Raw genomic sequence first — 17188 nt, 5'->3', positions numbered from 1 at the left:
TGAGCTGAACATGTTTACAGAAATACATTTGTTGATCTCATACTGTTTTGAAAATCATTATATCACTTTCATCAAGAGTTCATTTAACGGGCTAGGCCTTAACCTCGAGAGTCATAGACAAAGGGTGGGGGCTGGACTATCTGATACTGTCACACAAAGACATGTTTTTACTGCTCAATATATATTAAGATGGTTTTATATCTATATATTAGAGTTTTAATTGTTTTACATGTTGTCTTAGCCATTTCATTCATCTTATTCATTTTAATGTGTGTCTTTAAATGTAAATGAGTCAGCCTGTCATGTGATCAGTCACATGACAGGAATAAGGAACTAGATCAGTATAAAGCATGCAGCATGACAAACAATCAGACCAAATCACTAAATCAGCTGGATTGAGGAGTTGCTTTTAAAGAACATGCCATTACTTCTTTGGACTGTATATACACCGGTGGACACTTTTACCTTGGAACTTACAACACGCTGGATTTCTAAAAGACTGTTTAAAGGGTATGGAACTGAAAGACTCTGTGCTTTTAACCGCCTAGGATTTCTAGTTTAATTGTGTTGTTTTAAATTCATTGTGAATATTGTAAATAAACTTTATTTATTCATACTACTTTTGTTGTTGTCTCATCTTTTTCAAACACTTATTTTACCTCACACAGTTTAATCTGATCCCAATTTAACAAACGTAACATCTTCCAATAAGGCCTATCACTAGAATAAAGTAAAACACAAGCTAATTTTCATTTTTGGGTGAACTAACCCTTTAATAGTTTTAAGGATAATGGATCTGAAAGAATTACAGTACTATTACAAACCTGCCTCACTGTGTAGATTTGGAAAAACAATTTAAATGGAAAAACAAAACAGAAAATTACAGTCAATAATGTAGTTACAGTCAAAAAAATTATGACGAAGCAAGTTTATCTTAGGTTATGAAATATCATGTGGTGGGACTGTCAGGTGGTGCCAAATAAAAATTTACAGTGGATACGGAAAGTATTCAGAGCCCCTTAAAATTTTGACTTTTTTTATATTGCAGCCATTTGCTAAAATACTTTATTTTTTTCCTCATTAATGTACACACAGCACCCCATATTGACATAAGACACAGAATTGTTGACATTTTTGCAGATTTATTAAAAAAGAAAAACTGAAATATCACATGGTCCTAAGTATTCAGACCCTTTGCTGTGACACACATATATTTAACTCAGGTGCTGTCCATTTCTTCTGATCATCCTTGAGATGGTTCTACACCTTCATTTGAGTCCAGCTGTGTTTCATTATATTGATTGGACTTGATTAGGAAAGCCACACACCTGTCTATATAAGACCTTGCAGCTCACAGTGCATGTAAGAGCAAATTAGGTCAAAGGAACTGCCTGAAGAGCTCAGACACAGAATTGGCCAAGGTTACAAAAAAAAAATTCTGCTGCACTTAATGTTCCTAAGAGGACAGTGGCCTCCATAATCCTTAAATGGAAGACGTTTGGGACGACCAGAACCCTTCCTAGAGCTGGCCGTCCGGCCAAACTGAGCTATCGGGGGAGAAGAGCCTTGGTGTGAGAGGTAAAGAAGAACCCAAAAATCACTGTGGCCGAGCTCCAGGGATGCAGTCGGAAGATGGGAAAAAGTTGTTGAAAGTCAACATCACTGCAGCCCTCCACCAGTCAGAGCTTTATGGCAGAGTGGTCCGATGGAAGCCTCTCCTCAGTGCAAGACACATGAAAGCCTGCATGGAGTTTGCAAAAAAACACCTGAAGGACTCTGGTTTGATGAAACCAAGATATTACTTTTTGGCCTTTATTCTAAGCAGTATGTGTAAAATCAAAACCAGGCACTGCTCATCACCTGTACAATACAGTCACAACAGTGAAGCATGGTGATGGCAGCATCATGCTGTAGGGGTGTTTTTCAGCTGCAGGGACAGGAAAGATGAATGCGGCCAAGTACAGGGATATCCTGGATGAAAACCTTCTCCAGAGTGCTCAGGACCTCCGACTGGGCTGAAGTTTCACCTTCCAACAAGACAATGACCCTAAGCACACCGCTAAAATAACGAAGGAGTGGGTTCACAATAACTATGTGACTGTTCTTGAATGGCCCAGCTAGAGCCCTGACTTAAACCCAATTGAGCATCTCTGGAGAGACCTGTGATATTTCAGTTTTTCTTTTTTAATAAATGTGCAAAAATGTAAACCATTCTGTGTTTTTCTGTCAATATGGGGTACTTTGTGTACATTGAGGAAAAAGCATATTAGCGAATGGCTGCAATATACTGTATCAAAGAGTGAAAAATTTAAGGGGGTCTGAATACTTTCTGTACCCACTGTATTTATAAATTCATGAAACTAATTTCAAATAATAAAACAAAAATGCTTTAAAAGATATTTTTGAATATACTGCCATTCACTCACTCATATTCAGCTGGAAATCTAAATAGTGTTCCTGTGCTCATTTGTGCAGCCAAAGGCAGAACAGTTAGCATGTTTTGCTCACTTTCAGCATGGCATTAGAGCTGGTACACCGCTGTCACTTGTGAAATCAAAACGCTCGGACACTCTTCAAAACTTTCTCTTCTCTTCTTAATCCACCTCCTTCTCCATAAACTCTTGCAGCTGACAACTTTGCAGTTTCTTCACAAATAAGACGAGAACCATCAGTGACCAATTCTCCACACCGCATAGTGAGGATAACTTAACAAACGACCAATGCACACTCTCTCTCCTCCTATCCACTCTAAGAGATGGACGTTTCCACACTTATCCTGTCCAATCATCCTACTACTTGTCCACGTGATCCGATCCCCACTCACCTCCTTCAAGTGATTTCTTCTTCAGTCATACCTTCACTTACTCACATTATCAACTCCTCTCTTCACTCTTGAACATTTCCCTCAGCATTTAGGCAGGCTCGTGACACAGCTCGTGATATCCCTTCTTCCATTCATTGCAAAGACACTTGAGCGAGCTGTGTTCAACCAGCTCTCCGTATTCCTTGTACAGAACAACCTCCTGGACAGAAACCAATCTGGCTTCAAAAAAATCTTGCCCTGCCCTGTGACTGGCAAGAGCAGCTTCAGAATCCTCAGTACTCATCTTGTTGGACCTGTCTGCTGCTTTTGACACAGTTAATCACCAGATTCTCCTGTCCACTCTCAGAAAGATGGGCATCTCTGGAACCGCACTCAAGTGGTTTAAGTCCTACCTCTCTGATATATCCTTCAGGATGTCTGGAGGGGTGATGTTTCTAAGTCACAACAACTTGCTACTGGGGTTCCTCAAGGCTCAGTACTTGGACAACTTCTCTTCTTCCTCTACATGACGGCATTAGGATCTGTCATTCAGAAGCATGATTTTTCTTATCACTGCTATCAATGTTTTGATTCAAGTGTACTGACCTACTTTTGATTTAGTCATCCAAAATGTGGCATATTCCGTCCGCGTTAGGCATTCCGTTTTTATGACTGGATTCTACGAACCAGACTGTGTTTCCGCATCCCGGAAATTATTAGGGCGGTATGTCTCAGAATAGTCAGTGCAATATGGGAAAGAAATCAGTAAAATCTGTATGTGGATGTGTGTAAATATTCAAATGTAATCCCCTTTGTAATCGTTAAAATTTCATAAGTAACTGTAATTTAATTACTTATTTTTTCATAGTAACTGTAACTAATTACAGTTACAATAATTTTGTAATTAAATTACGTAACGCCGTTACATGTAACTAGTTACTCCCCAACACTGCCCGTGCTGCTAGGCACGAGTGCAGGAGAGCGGAACGCCAGTGGAAAAAATATAGGCTGCCGGTTTCGTCTGAGATCTTGAAAGACAGCTTGTTTAAATATCAAAAAACTGTAAAAATGGAAAAGTCAAAATGTTTCTCAAATGTCATCACAAATAATTCTCATAAACCTCGTGTTCTGTTCAACACTATTAATTCTGTTTTAAATACTTCATACTAAATATGAAGTTTAAATACTTTAAATACTTTGTTAAAATATCTCAACAAATAAGTTAGGAATTTTCCAAAGAAACATGTGAAAACTTTTAGCAGTTTTTTAAATTATGTTTTTATTAACAAGATTCGGGAAGAGCGGGTCAGATACTTAGCCTAATTGACACAGGTGGACCATAATCAAGTAATCAATCCCATAGTATAAATATCGCTGACTTACCTCTATCCATTGGCGCAGTTTGAGGCCACATCCTCTAGCGGCGCAGACAGCGTGACGTAAACCAATACATTTTTTTAGGCGAAGACGCTAAAAGCAGGTTCGCAGCTAAAGTTTGTTAAACGTCATGACGCAGTTCCGTCTTCTTCTTCTACTAGTGTTTTATGGCGGTTTTGGCAAACCAGCGTAAAGGTGCATTACCGCCACCTGCTGATCTGGAGTGTCGAGTGCGCATAGATTTGGAAGACAGACACAAACGTAGTTCCGTCGGATGACAATGCCACTTTTAACCACGAAGCCAAGGCATTATTTCCAGAGTCTTCATCCACACTGAAATGTCCAAGACATTACATTCGCCTTACCCCGCACGTTTAAACCTTAGCCGCCTCCCGTCACAGAGGTCAGTTAATTCTCAGCACATAGAGCCTTTTTTTACCTAGATATCACACTATAGAGACTGTGTCTGTTCCCCGAACTAGAAAAAAAAACAAAAAACGTCCAAACCAAGTTAAGATTAACAATTTAATTGAGGTTCAACAAATAAAAAACAGAAGCAATATGGATAAACAAATGATGAAGCTTGGCTTATTGAATATCAGATCCCTTTCTACGAAAACACTTTTTGTAAATAATATGATCACTGATCATAATATAGATGTACTCTGTTTGACAGAAACCTGGCTAAAACCTGATGATTACATTATTTTAAATGAGTCCACCCCCCAAGATTACTGTTATAAACATGAGCCGCGTCTAAAAGGCAAAGGTGGAGGTGTTGCTTCAATTTATAACAACGTTTTCAGGATCTCTCAGAGAGCAGGCTTCAAGTATAACTCTTATTAAAGTTTGGTGATTTTACATCCGAGTTAGTTCTGTCTGCAGATAAAGTCTTAATAGTTGGTGATTTTAATATCCATGTTGATAATGAAAACGATGCATTGGGATCAGCATTTATAGACATTCTGAACTCTATTGGTGTTAGACAACACGTTTCAGGACCTACTCATTGTCAAAATCATACTCTAGATTTAATACTGTCACATGGAATTGATGTTGATGGTGTTGAAATTATTCAGCCAAGTGATGATATCTCAGATCATTATTTAGTTCTGTGCAAACTTCATATAGCCAAAATTGTAAATCCTACTTCTTGTTACAAGTATGGAAGAACCATCACTTCTAACACAAAAGACTGCTTTTTAAGTTATCTTCCTGATGTATCCAAATTCCTTAGCATATCCAAAACCTCAGAACTGTAACGGAAACTATGGACTCTCTCTTTTCTAGCACTTTAAATACAGTTGCTCCTTTACGCTTAAGGAAGGTTAAGGAAAACAGTTTGACACCATGGTATAATGAGCATACTCGCACCCTAAAGAGAGCAGCCCGAAAAATGGAGCGCAGCTGGAGGAAAACAAAACTAGAGGTATTTCGTATTGCTTGGCGGGAAAGTAACATATCCTACAGAAAAGCATTAAAAACTGCTAGATCCGATTACTTTTCTTCTCTTTTAGAAGAAAACAAACATAACCCCAGGTATTTATTCAATACAGTGGCTAAATTAACGAAAAATAAAGCCTCAACAAGTGTTGACATTTCCCAACATCACAGCAGTAATGACTTTATGAACTACTTTACTTCTAAAATCGATACTATTAGAGATAAAATTGCAACCATTCAGCTGTCAGATACAGTATCATATCACACAGTGCACTATAGACCCCCTGAGGAACAGTTCCACTCATTCTCTACTATAGGAGAGGAAGAATTGTATAAACTTGTTAAATCATCTAAACCAACAACATGTATGTTAGACCCTATACCATCTAAGCTCCTAATAGAGGTGCTTCCAGAAGTCATAGATCCTCTTCTGACTATTATTAATTCCTCATTGTCATTAGGATATGTCCCCAAAACCTTCAAACTGGCTGTTATTAAGCCTCTCATCAAAAAACCACAGCTTGACCCCAAAGAACTAGTTAATTATAGACCAATCTCGAATCTCCCTTTTCTGTCCAAGATACTAGAAAAGGTGGTATCCTCACAATTATATTCCTTCTTAGAGAAAAATGGTATATGTGAGGATTTCCAGTCAGGATTTAGACCGTATCATAGTACTTAGACTGCTCTCCTTAGAGTTACAAATGATCTGCTCTTATCATCTGATCATGGGTGTATCTCTCTATTAGTTTTATTGGATCTTAGTGCTGCGTTTGACACAATTGACCACAAAATTCTTTTGCATAGACTTGAACACTTTGTTGGCATCAGTGGAAGTGCATTAGCATGGTTTAAATCGTACTTATATGACCGCCATCAGTTCGTAGCAGTGAATGAAGATGTATCCTATCAATCACAAGTGCAGTATGGAGTACCTCAAGGCTCAGTACTAGGGCCGCTTCTCTTCACGCTCTATATGTTACCCTTGGGAGATATCATCAGGAAACATGGTGCTAGCTTTCACTGTTATGCTGATGATACTCAACTCTATATTTCTTCGCAGCCCGGTGAAACACACCAATTTGAAAAACTAATGGATTGCTTAGTCGATATAAAAAACTGGATGACAAGTAATTTCTTACTGCTAAATTCTGAAAAAACAGAGGTGTTAATTATAGGACCTAAAAACTCCGCTTGTAATAACCTAGAACACTGTCTAAGACTTGATGGTTGCTCTGTCAATTCTTCGTCATCAGTTAGGAACCTAGGTGTGCTATTTGATCGCAATCTTTCCTTAGAAAGCCACGTTTCTAGCATTTGTAAAACTGCATTTTTCCATCTCAAAAATATATCTAAATTATGGCCTATGCTCTCAATGTCAAATGCAGAAATGTTAATCCATGCTTTTATGACCTCAAGGTTAGATTATTGTAATGCTTTATTGGGTGGTTGTTCTGCACGCTTAGTAAACAAACTACAGCTAGTCCAAAATGCAGCAGCAAGAGTTCTTACTAGAACCAGGAAGTATGACCATATTAGCCCGGTCCTGTCAACACTGCACTGGCTCCCTATCAAGCATCGTATAGATTTTAAAATATTGCTTATTACCTATAAAGCCCTGAATGGTTTAGCACCTCAGTATTTGAATGAGCTCCTTTTACATTATAATCCTCTACGTCCGCTACGTTCTCAAAACTCAGGCAATTTGATAATACCTAGAATATCAAAATCAACTGCGGGCGGCAGATCCTATTTCTATTTGGCGCCTAAACTCTGGAATAACCTACCTAACATTGTTCGGGAGGCAGACACACTCTTGCAGTTTAAATCTAGATTAAAGACCCATCTCTTTAACCTGGCATACACATAACATAATAATATGCTTTTATTATCCAAATCCGTTAAAGGATTTTTAGGCTGCATTAATTAGGTAAACCGGAACCGGAAACACTTCCCATAACACCCTATGTACTTGCTACATCATTAGAAGAATGGCATCTATGCTAATATTTGTCTGTTTCTCTTTTGTTCCGAGGTCACCGTGGCCACCAGATCCAGTCTGTGTCCAGATCAGAGGGTCACTGCAGTCACCCGGATCCAGTATGAATCCAGACCAGATGCTGGATCAGCACCTAGAAAGGACCTCTACATCCCTGAAAGACAGCGGAGACCAGGACAACTAGAGCTCCAGATACAGATCCCCTGTAAAGACCTTGTCTCAAAGGAGCACCAGGACAAGACCACAGGAAACAGATGATTCTTCTGCACAATCTGACTTTGCTGCAGCTTGGAATTGAACTACTGGTTTCGTCTGGTCAGAGGAGAACTGGCTCCCCAACTGAGCCTGGTTTCTCCCAAGGTTTTTTTCTCCATTCTGTCACCGATGGAGTTTCGGTTCCTTGCCGCTGTCGCCTCTGGCTTGCTTAGTTGGGGACACTTCATCTACAGCGATATCGTTGACTTGATTGCAAATAAATGCACAGACACTATTTAATTGAACAGAGATGACATAACTGAATTCAATAATGAACTGCCTTTAACTATCATTTTTTCATTATTGACACTGTTTTCCTAATGAATGTTGTTCAGTTGCTTTGACGCAATGTATTTTGTTTAAAGCACTATATAAATAAAGGTGACTTTGACTTTGACTTTGACTCACTGAAATGATACAGACATAAGTTCCATGATAGGTAAAAAAATAAATCGATAGCCTGAATGCACTGTAAGTCGCTTTGGATAAAAGTGTCTGCTAAATGCATAAATTTTAATTTTAATTTCCATGCATGTATTCTGGCAGGACCAATTTATTTAGGGACCTATTTCACCATTACCTTCATCTAAAACGCAACTGCCCTCGTGTTTTGACGCAGGATAGCAAGTGTGAGTAAAATTTCTGTTGCCTTAGGACCCTAATATGAAAAACAGGCAAGTAAATATCTTTAGAAACCACTTGGAAGCGAATATCACATAACTGCTATTAACCCATTTGCTTGCAAGCATCGCCAACGGCCCCAGTTTATTATCGTTTTCACTTTCACAGCATGTTAAAAATCACTCTCTTATCTTGATCTGGATAAACCGTGCATCAATTGAAAGTCTAAAGACTCTGGCTTCGATATTTGACCAATGTTTCGATAAAACATAGTTTCAGTGACAGTTATTTAGTAATTTATGTCAGGAAAACGATTCCAATTCCTGAACGGTAAACATCAAAGTGTCAGCTCGTGGACAAATGTTGATCGGGTATCTAGTCAGAAAGAATCATGAGCAGAAACATTTTTATTTCGGTTAATTTCTGTCTCCCTGCCAAAAATGGGGGGTGACTGGCAAGGGGTTAACGTTACTGCTATAATCATGTCTTTCGTTACAACGTCTTACAAGACAAAACATCGTTTTTCTTGTATTCACCTTCATCGTTTCCAAAAGCCTCTGTTTCCACAGTCCATACTACAATGTGAAAACAGCGTTCCAAACGTATCCGCTCTGGAGAATGTCTAAAAAGGCCCGGAGGCCAAACGAGATGCTTTTCCAACAGGAACATAATAATGTGGACAAGGCTTGAAGAATTGTCAAATCAGGCAACCAATTGCTAAGCTGGCAACACAGTAGGCTACCCATTCATTTTTAGCTTGCCCCATCAAATGTTACTAACCCTTTTTACTCTTCCCGCAGCCAACATCTACAGCAGCCGAAGCAAGCTTCCCAGGTGGCCCAAGCAGCTATCTCTCCTCCTCTTCTCATGCTCCCCTTTACTTCTCTGTTTTCCGCATCTCCCCACTGCTGCTGCAGTGTCTGCTCCCGCAGGAGCCTTTTCCGTATCTCCTCACTGCCACAGCAATGTCTGCTCCCACAGGAGCCTTTCCCATATCTCCTCACTGCCGCAGCAGTGTCTGCTCCCGCAGGAGCCTATCCCATATCTCCTCACTGCCGCAGCAGTGTATGCTCCCGCAGGAGCCTTTCCCGTATCTCCTCACTGCCGCAGCAGTGTCTGCTCCCGCAGGAGCCTTTCCCGTATCTCCCCACTGCCGCAGCAGTGCCTGCTCTCGCAGGAGCCTTTCCCGTGTCTCCCCACTGCCGCAGCAGTGTCTGCTCCCCCAGGAGCCTTTCCCGTATCTTCCCACTGCCGCAGCAGTGACTGCTCCCGCACAAAAAAAAAAAATAAAAAAAAAAAAAATCAACATCACCTCCACTTAAAAGGTATGCCATGCATCCTAGGTTGCGGTGATAGTATCTTGTATCGACGATAGCCAAGACGATATTAGGCTCATTCTCCAATCAACGTTTTTTATTATCATTATTAGGCGGCCTACCATAATTCGGCTATCAAACCGCCCAGTTATCCCATCTCAGCACTGCATTTCATGCATGCCCGTACTCTCAAAGGATGATGTGAGCCTGTAGGCGGGGAAGAAGTCTCCATCCACAAATAGACATACATCGTTTGCAGATATAAGGTATTCCATCGTACTTTAACAGGTAATCCGATACGTGCCATATTTTAAACGAGCTCTCACTAACGGAGTTTAATGCCACACTTACATTAGAACGCATCTCATTCTTGTTTCCGGGGCGGGGCGTCGGTCCCATCATGAGGCACGTGGTCCGGAGCGCGTATGACCAAGGCATCAGTTCAACCGAACTCACTCCAAATATATGAACTTACCTGTTTTTGTATACCTTATATTTAAGGCGTTCGTTTACGTCCATTTTAGGGTTAAATTGTTGGTCCTTAAATGAAATCTACTATTGTTTTTGCACCATTGACTGATTTTGCAGAACATTAATACTGATAACTTCCGTGCGTAGATGCAAAAAAAAAAAAAAAAATTGTCACAGGACAAGCGAAATGACAGTAGTGCCGACTACATGAACTATCTTTTTTAAATATAGTTTTTTATATTTAATGCCAGTTTATCAGTATGTCCGAAAGTATATTTTTCGATTATTGGTGATTCCATAGGCTCTTTTTCGTGCACCTGCATGGTTAAAATGGCAAATAGTAAGCTCAGACAAGAATAAAGAATCTTTCTCTTACTCCACCCATGCACGATTACATCGTTGATATGTACCATTGATCTCACATGCAGACAATATTGACGATTTGCCAATGACCACATCGCTGATTCATGGCACCTATTCGGGGAACACTGGCACAGGAAATCCAATTTATTTTTGCACGCTTAATTTCGAATACAATGACTGCACCAAGATTTTTCTGACTCATTATCGGAAGCAGCTCATTGGATTTACTAAACAATTATTCAAGTAAGCCTCACAGCGTCTATCCTCGTAGACAACCAAATCATCCTTAGTATTGAACTCCCTGTCAGGCACTGAAAAAATAATCCTTTCAGTCAGTGACACTTACCAATTGAACACCAACGAGTACATCGCAGCTAAACAATTTTCCCTCCGATGGCAAGACATACCCATCCAATACCGCAAATTAAGCCTTTGCCGAACACCAACGGGTGCTTCGCAGATAAAACAATCTAAAAAAAAAAATAAAAAATAAACATTGGATGCCGGCCATAGCCTCCCGGCCAGATAACCTTACCTTTTCTATCCTATGGCCGGCGAGGCTTCTCTCTTCGATGCCAGGAGCTCGAGCTCCCGTCGGATGCTGACGAGAGCCTACCGGCCATACAACCTCACCTTTTCCATTCTACGGCCAGCAAGGCTTACCCGTTCGTTGCCAGGAGCTCACACTCCCTTCGGATGTAGGTGAAAGCCCCCGGCTACCTTTCTTGCCATTCTGTCTTACGTACGGAGAGGTTTACCCATCCAATGCATGGAGTCGGGGCTCCAATTGGATGTAGGTGAGAGCCTCCCGGCTAGACAACCTTACCTTTTCCGTATTTTGGCCAGCGAGGCTTAACCGTTCGATGCCGGGAGCTAAGCTCCTGTCGGACGATGGTAAGAGCCTCCCGGCTAGACAACCTTTTCCGTCCTTCAGCCAGAGAGGTTTACCTGTTCGATTCCTGGAGCTAAGCTCCTATCTGCCGTCGGTCAGAGCCTCCCGGCTAGACAACCTGACCTTTTCCATCCTTTGGCCAGCGAGGCTTACCCGTTTAATGCCAGTGCTCCCATTGGACGCTGGCGAGAGCCTCCTGGCCAGACAACCACTACCATTTCACATGGTCTAGGTCACAAAACTGATCTACCCAATAAACAAGCCGTCCGATGCCGCAAGTACCAAACACACAAACAAACCCTCCTTCCTTCCTATGGTTGTCGAGGCTTATCCGTCTCATGCCGTGAGTAACGAACTCCCATAAGACATCGACGAGAGCCTCACGGCCACACAAACTTACCTTTTCCATCCTATGGCCTGCAAAGCTTACCCAGTTGTTTCCGGGAACAGGAAGTCCCCGTTGGATGCTGGCGAGAGCCTCCTGGCCACTTAATGTTACCTTTTCTGTCTCACATCCAGAGAGGCTTACCCGTTCGATGCGTGTGCTCCCTTTGGACGCCGGCAAGAGCCTCCCGGTTAGACAACCTTACCTTTTCCTTTTCTATGGTCAGCAAGGCTTACCCGTTCGATGAGTGTGCTCCCTTCAGAGTCCTCCTTGTCGGCCAGCCCAAAGCTTTTTATCTGCCAAACCGAGAGGACCCAGACATCCGTCATCCTGAGTCTCAATCTCTTGTCGGAGGCTTCATGGGCCCTCTCGGTCAGCATTAGGCCCTTCGCCCATTGAATAGCAGGGGCTACCAGCCAGTAGGGCCCGTACGCCGACACCGTGACCTATTCTGGTCGAGGCAACTCGGGTCCTCCCAGTCGGGCACCACAACCATGCTGCTCCTCCTCATCAGCCGGTGGGGCTCACCGTTCCAACGCCACAAGCTCCCGTTGAGCATCGGCTCGAGGCCTACCAACCGGGCGCCAACAACCACGTAGTTCACTACCGGCAGCCGGTAGGGCCTACTCTTCCAACACCTAAGTTGCTCCCACTGGAGTACGTAGGCCCTTCCGGCCTGCCACCGAGACGACTTCTCAGAAAATCAAAATCAGCAGATTTTGATTTTCTGAGAAGTCGTCTCGGTGTCCTCTTGTACATTTGCTTTTTGGGGGGTACTCTAGGTTCGGGCCATTCCGAGCTCGGAGCCCTTCCCCGGACAGCACGCCAAATACGCATACCATACCTCAGCTAATTATATGTAAGTGTGAACTAGTGCAATTAAGTTTTTATTAACAAGATTCGGGAGGAGCACGTCAGATACTTAGCCTAATCGACACAGGTGGACCATAATCAAGTAATAAATCCCATAGAATAAATATCGCTGACTTACCTCTATCCATTGACGGTTTATCAGCATCCCTCCTCCACCCCATCTCCCCACTTTGAGTTCACTTTATAAATAGACGGGGAAGGGGGGGGGGGGTACTCTAGGTTCAGGCCATTCCCGAGCTCGGAGCCCTTCCCCGGACAGCACGCCAAATACACATACCATACCTCAGCTAATTATATGTAAGCGTGAACTAGTGAATGACAAGATTGTGACTGTTAGAGCCAATATTGTTCACCCTTCTGCTGATATGTCTTCTTTCTCTGTGTGCTCCTTTGTTTTTAATCAGTTTGAGCCAGTGTCTCTTGCTTGTTTAAAAGACATCATTGACAAAATCAATCCATCTGTTTGTCCCACAGACATTATTTCCCCAGATTTCCTAAAAAAGGTTTTTGAAACCCTTGGCCCTAAAATACTAATGATTGTAAATAGTAGTCTCATTCATGAAGTCGTACCCCTACATTTTAAACACGCAATAGTGGAACCACTGATGAAAAAACCCAACCTGGAATCATCGGTTCTTGCTAATTTTAGACCAATTTCGAAACTCCTGTTTCTTTCCAAAATATTGGAAAAAGTTGTTTTTAAACTTAAGAAACTAAAGAAATGTATCAATCTGGTTTTAAATCACTTCACAGCACAGAAACGGCCCTGTTAAAAGTTTATAACGATTTATTATTGGCCACTGACACAGGTAACTATGCTGTTCTTATGCTGTTAGATCTTACTGCTGCTTTTGACATCATAGATCACAATATACTGATCTATCGTCTTGAGCATTGTGTTGGTATAAAGGGTGACACGTTAAAATGGTTTAGATCTTATCTGGGTGAAAGAACTTTCTCTGTACGTCTTGGGGAATTTGTGTCTTCTACTGCATCTCTTGTATGTGGAGTCCCTCAGGGTTCCATTCTTGGACCCATTTTATTTTCTTTATATATATTATTTTTAGGGTCCATATTTAGGAAACATGGCATCACATTTCACTGTTATGCAGATGACTCACAACTCTATCTGCCTTAGAAACGAAAAAATGCAAAGTCTATAGCACCTTTGTTGAGATATCTTGAGGATATTAAAGCCTGGATGGCCTCCAATTTCTTAAAGTTCAATGAAGGTAAAACTGAAATCATTTTGTTTCGACCTGGTGGTACCATCAATACCCCTAATGTAGATCTTGGCGACGTAAAGTCATATGTGAAGGCCGTTGTAAAAAACCTAGGTGTTTTAATGGACGGTGACTTTAAACTACATAAACAGATTAATTTGGTAGTTAAATCATGTTTGTATCAGTTAAGGCAATTATCTAAAGTCAAGTCATTTGTATCTTTTATTGATTTTGAGAGGGTCATCCATGCTTTTATATCAACCAGCCTGGACTATTGTAATAGTCTCTATGTAGGCATTGGTGAGGCATCTCTAACATGTTTGCAGAGGGTACAAAATGCGGCTGCACGTTTATTAACAGGGAAACGCAAACAAGACTACATTACACCTATATTAGCTTCCCTTCACTGGTTGCCAGTTCACTTTAGAATTGATTTCAAGATTTTACTTTTAGTTTTTAAATCATTAAATAACACTGCTCCTAAATACCTTTTAGATCTATTGCAGCCATATGCTCCATCCAGAGCACTTAGGTCTGCTGGGCAACTGCTTTTAGTCTCCCCCAATGCAAGATTAAAGAGCAGAGGTGAGCGTGCTTTTGCAGTAGCGGCTCCAAAACTCTGGAATAATTTACCTTTGTACATTAGGCAGGCACCTTCACTTGCTGTTTTTAAATTACATTTAAAAACATATTTGTATAGTACAGCATATAACACAGTATGAGTTACCTTTTAGGAGTTCTTTTTAAGTGTGTGTTATAAATTATAAATTATATAAGTTATTGTATTTATTGCATATTTTATTGTGTTTTCATTTATTTTATTTTATTCCTTTAATGCTTTTTAGTTTTACTGTTTATTTTATATTTTATGTACAGCACTTGCTGTTTTAAAAAGGTGCTCTATAAATAAACTTTGATTTGATTTGACTCCAGGACAGCTAGAAACCTAGGAGTTGTGATGGATCATCAGTTAAGTTTCACAGACTGTATTGCTACAATGACCCGGTCCTGCAGATTTGCCTTATACAACATTAGGAAGATTAGGCCCTTCCTGTGAGAGCAGGTCACCAAACTTCTTGTCCAAGGTCTTGTTCTCTCCAGACTGGACTATTGTAATGCCCTCCTGGCGGGCCTTCCTGCATGTACTATCAAGACTCTGCAACTGATCCAGAATGCAGCAGCGAGGGTTGTCTTCAATGAGCCAAAAAATTTTCATGTTACTCCTCTCCTCATCAGGTTACACTGGCTACCAGTAGCCACTTGCATCTAATTCAAGGTACTGATGCACCAACATACCTAAACTCACTAGTTCAATCATATGTGCCCTCCAGAAGTTTGTGCTCTGCAAATCAATGACGCCTTGTAGTGCCATCCTAAAGAAGTTCAAAATCACTCTCACAGACCTTTTCCCAGCTGGTGGAATGACCTCTCAATCTCAATTTGAAGAGCTTTTCTCATTTTCAAAAAAACATCTAAAGACTCATCTTTTTCACCAGCACTTAACCAACTAATTACTAGCACTTAACTCTTCTTTTCTTGTCTTTCATAATCTCAAATACCTTTGTCAGATCACCAAGGGTGACTCTTGAAGAAAAAGGCTTACCAAAAAAAAGTTATTGGGTTAATTATTTTTTTCGGTAGATGCACCAGGGACCTGATTATCACACTGAAAATCTGGAAAAGTCAAAATGTTCATGATATGTAACCTTTAATAGTCATTAGAGCCTAGTCATTTTTCAAAAACATATGCAATGAACAAACGCATTTATGTTAATATGAAACATGTTTTAAACTAGATTTATCATTATTTGTCATTGACTCAACAGTTTGGGAAACTGGTAAGTTCCAAAACACAGAGAAGCTTAAGAAGTGAATGGTTAACTACCATTGCCCAACAACAAGTGAGTAAAAGACTGGAGAAAAAAGAAGGAAATAAGATCATCTGATTGCCTGCTAAACTTCAGACATTGACACCACATTTCTTTACCCATCTTTTAACTTGAAACAAATGCAGTTAATGTAGGAGTTATTGTGATAAATGGTTTCAAAGTAAAACTCTTCACTTTATAAAAGACCCAGATTTCTAACTTTCATTCATGGGGATAACATGGATAATTTTAAATGATTTAATGTAAAATTTATACCCATTTTTTTGGAAAATACAGTTTTAAAAGAAAAGAAAATCACTTTAACCACTAGATGGCTATAGAGCTCCACTATATGCTATTTGCTATTTGACTACCTGAAAGATATATTTTCACAAGTTGGATTCAGTTGGATTCATATCTAAATATTATAAAATCACAATTATAACAAAAATAAAATATTTTTTGTCAAAGTTTAGTATTTTATTTTACTGAAAAAAACCATTACATTATGATTAGAATCAAACCTGAACAAAATGTAACAAAGAGAAATGTTGGGGTCTTAAGATTTTATCATTTATTTCAATCATCTATTTTTAATATAATTCTACAATTTTAATCAACATTTCAGTTACTAACTGTAACAGAACAAATATGAACAGAAATGAACAGTTATATTACATATGAACACATGCATTGCAGGCAGTAAGCATGGTAAACCGCATGACTTCTGTAGACGGGGTTGGAGCAGGTTTGTGTGTGTGCGTGCTAAATTGTTTTGTCTCATCCTGTCATCTCTCTCTCACTCTCTCTCCCTCTTTGGTGGTTCTGCATTTTGCATGATTTTTTAAAAATAATTATAAGAGAGCAGTTGTTTTATATCCTCACAAGTGTGTGTGTGTACACATTGTCGGTGTCAGTGTCACCACTTTATATTTGTGTTGGTTCTGCATTTTGGATGATTTTATTTGACAAATGATAAGAGAACAGTTTTTATAGTCTCAAAAATGTATTCCTCTATATGTGTGTGTACGCGTGTTTTGAGCAATATAATTTAGCATTGTGGATGTTTTTTGCATTGGTGGAAGTGTGCCACTTTATTTATGCCATTTCTGTCGATGTGTTCTGCGTTGTTTCTGATTTTGATGATGAATTTAGTCTTATTTTGATTGCGGGGTCAGTGTCACAAATTTTGTCACGCTAACATAAAAACAGATATCATTCCAATTTTTTTTTTTTTGTAGATCTAGTGTTGAGAGCCTTAGAAGGTTTCATACCATTTGGACAAAGGGAAAAATTTTT

The 17188-nt window shown here is 40.1% G+C and overlaps 1 protein-coding gene across 2 annotated transcripts in view; it reads left to right on the top strand.

Moving 5' to 3' along the window:
* Positions 1–17188, top strand: part of LOC132131973 (uncharacterized) — a 125474-nt gene that overhangs the window by 21326 nt on the left and 86960 nt on the right. The window lies entirely within an intron of this gene.

The sequence above is a fragment of the Carassius carassius genome, chromosome 48 (genome assembly GCF_963082965.1).
Source record: "Carassius carassius chromosome 48, fCarCar2.1, whole genome shotgun sequence".
Classification (NCBI taxonomy): Eukaryota; Metazoa; Chordata; class Actinopteri; order Cypriniformes; family Cyprinidae; genus Carassius; species Carassius carassius.
The sequence above is the reverse complement of the archived record's forward strand: the minus strand, read 5'-3'. Positions and strand labels throughout refer to the sequence as shown.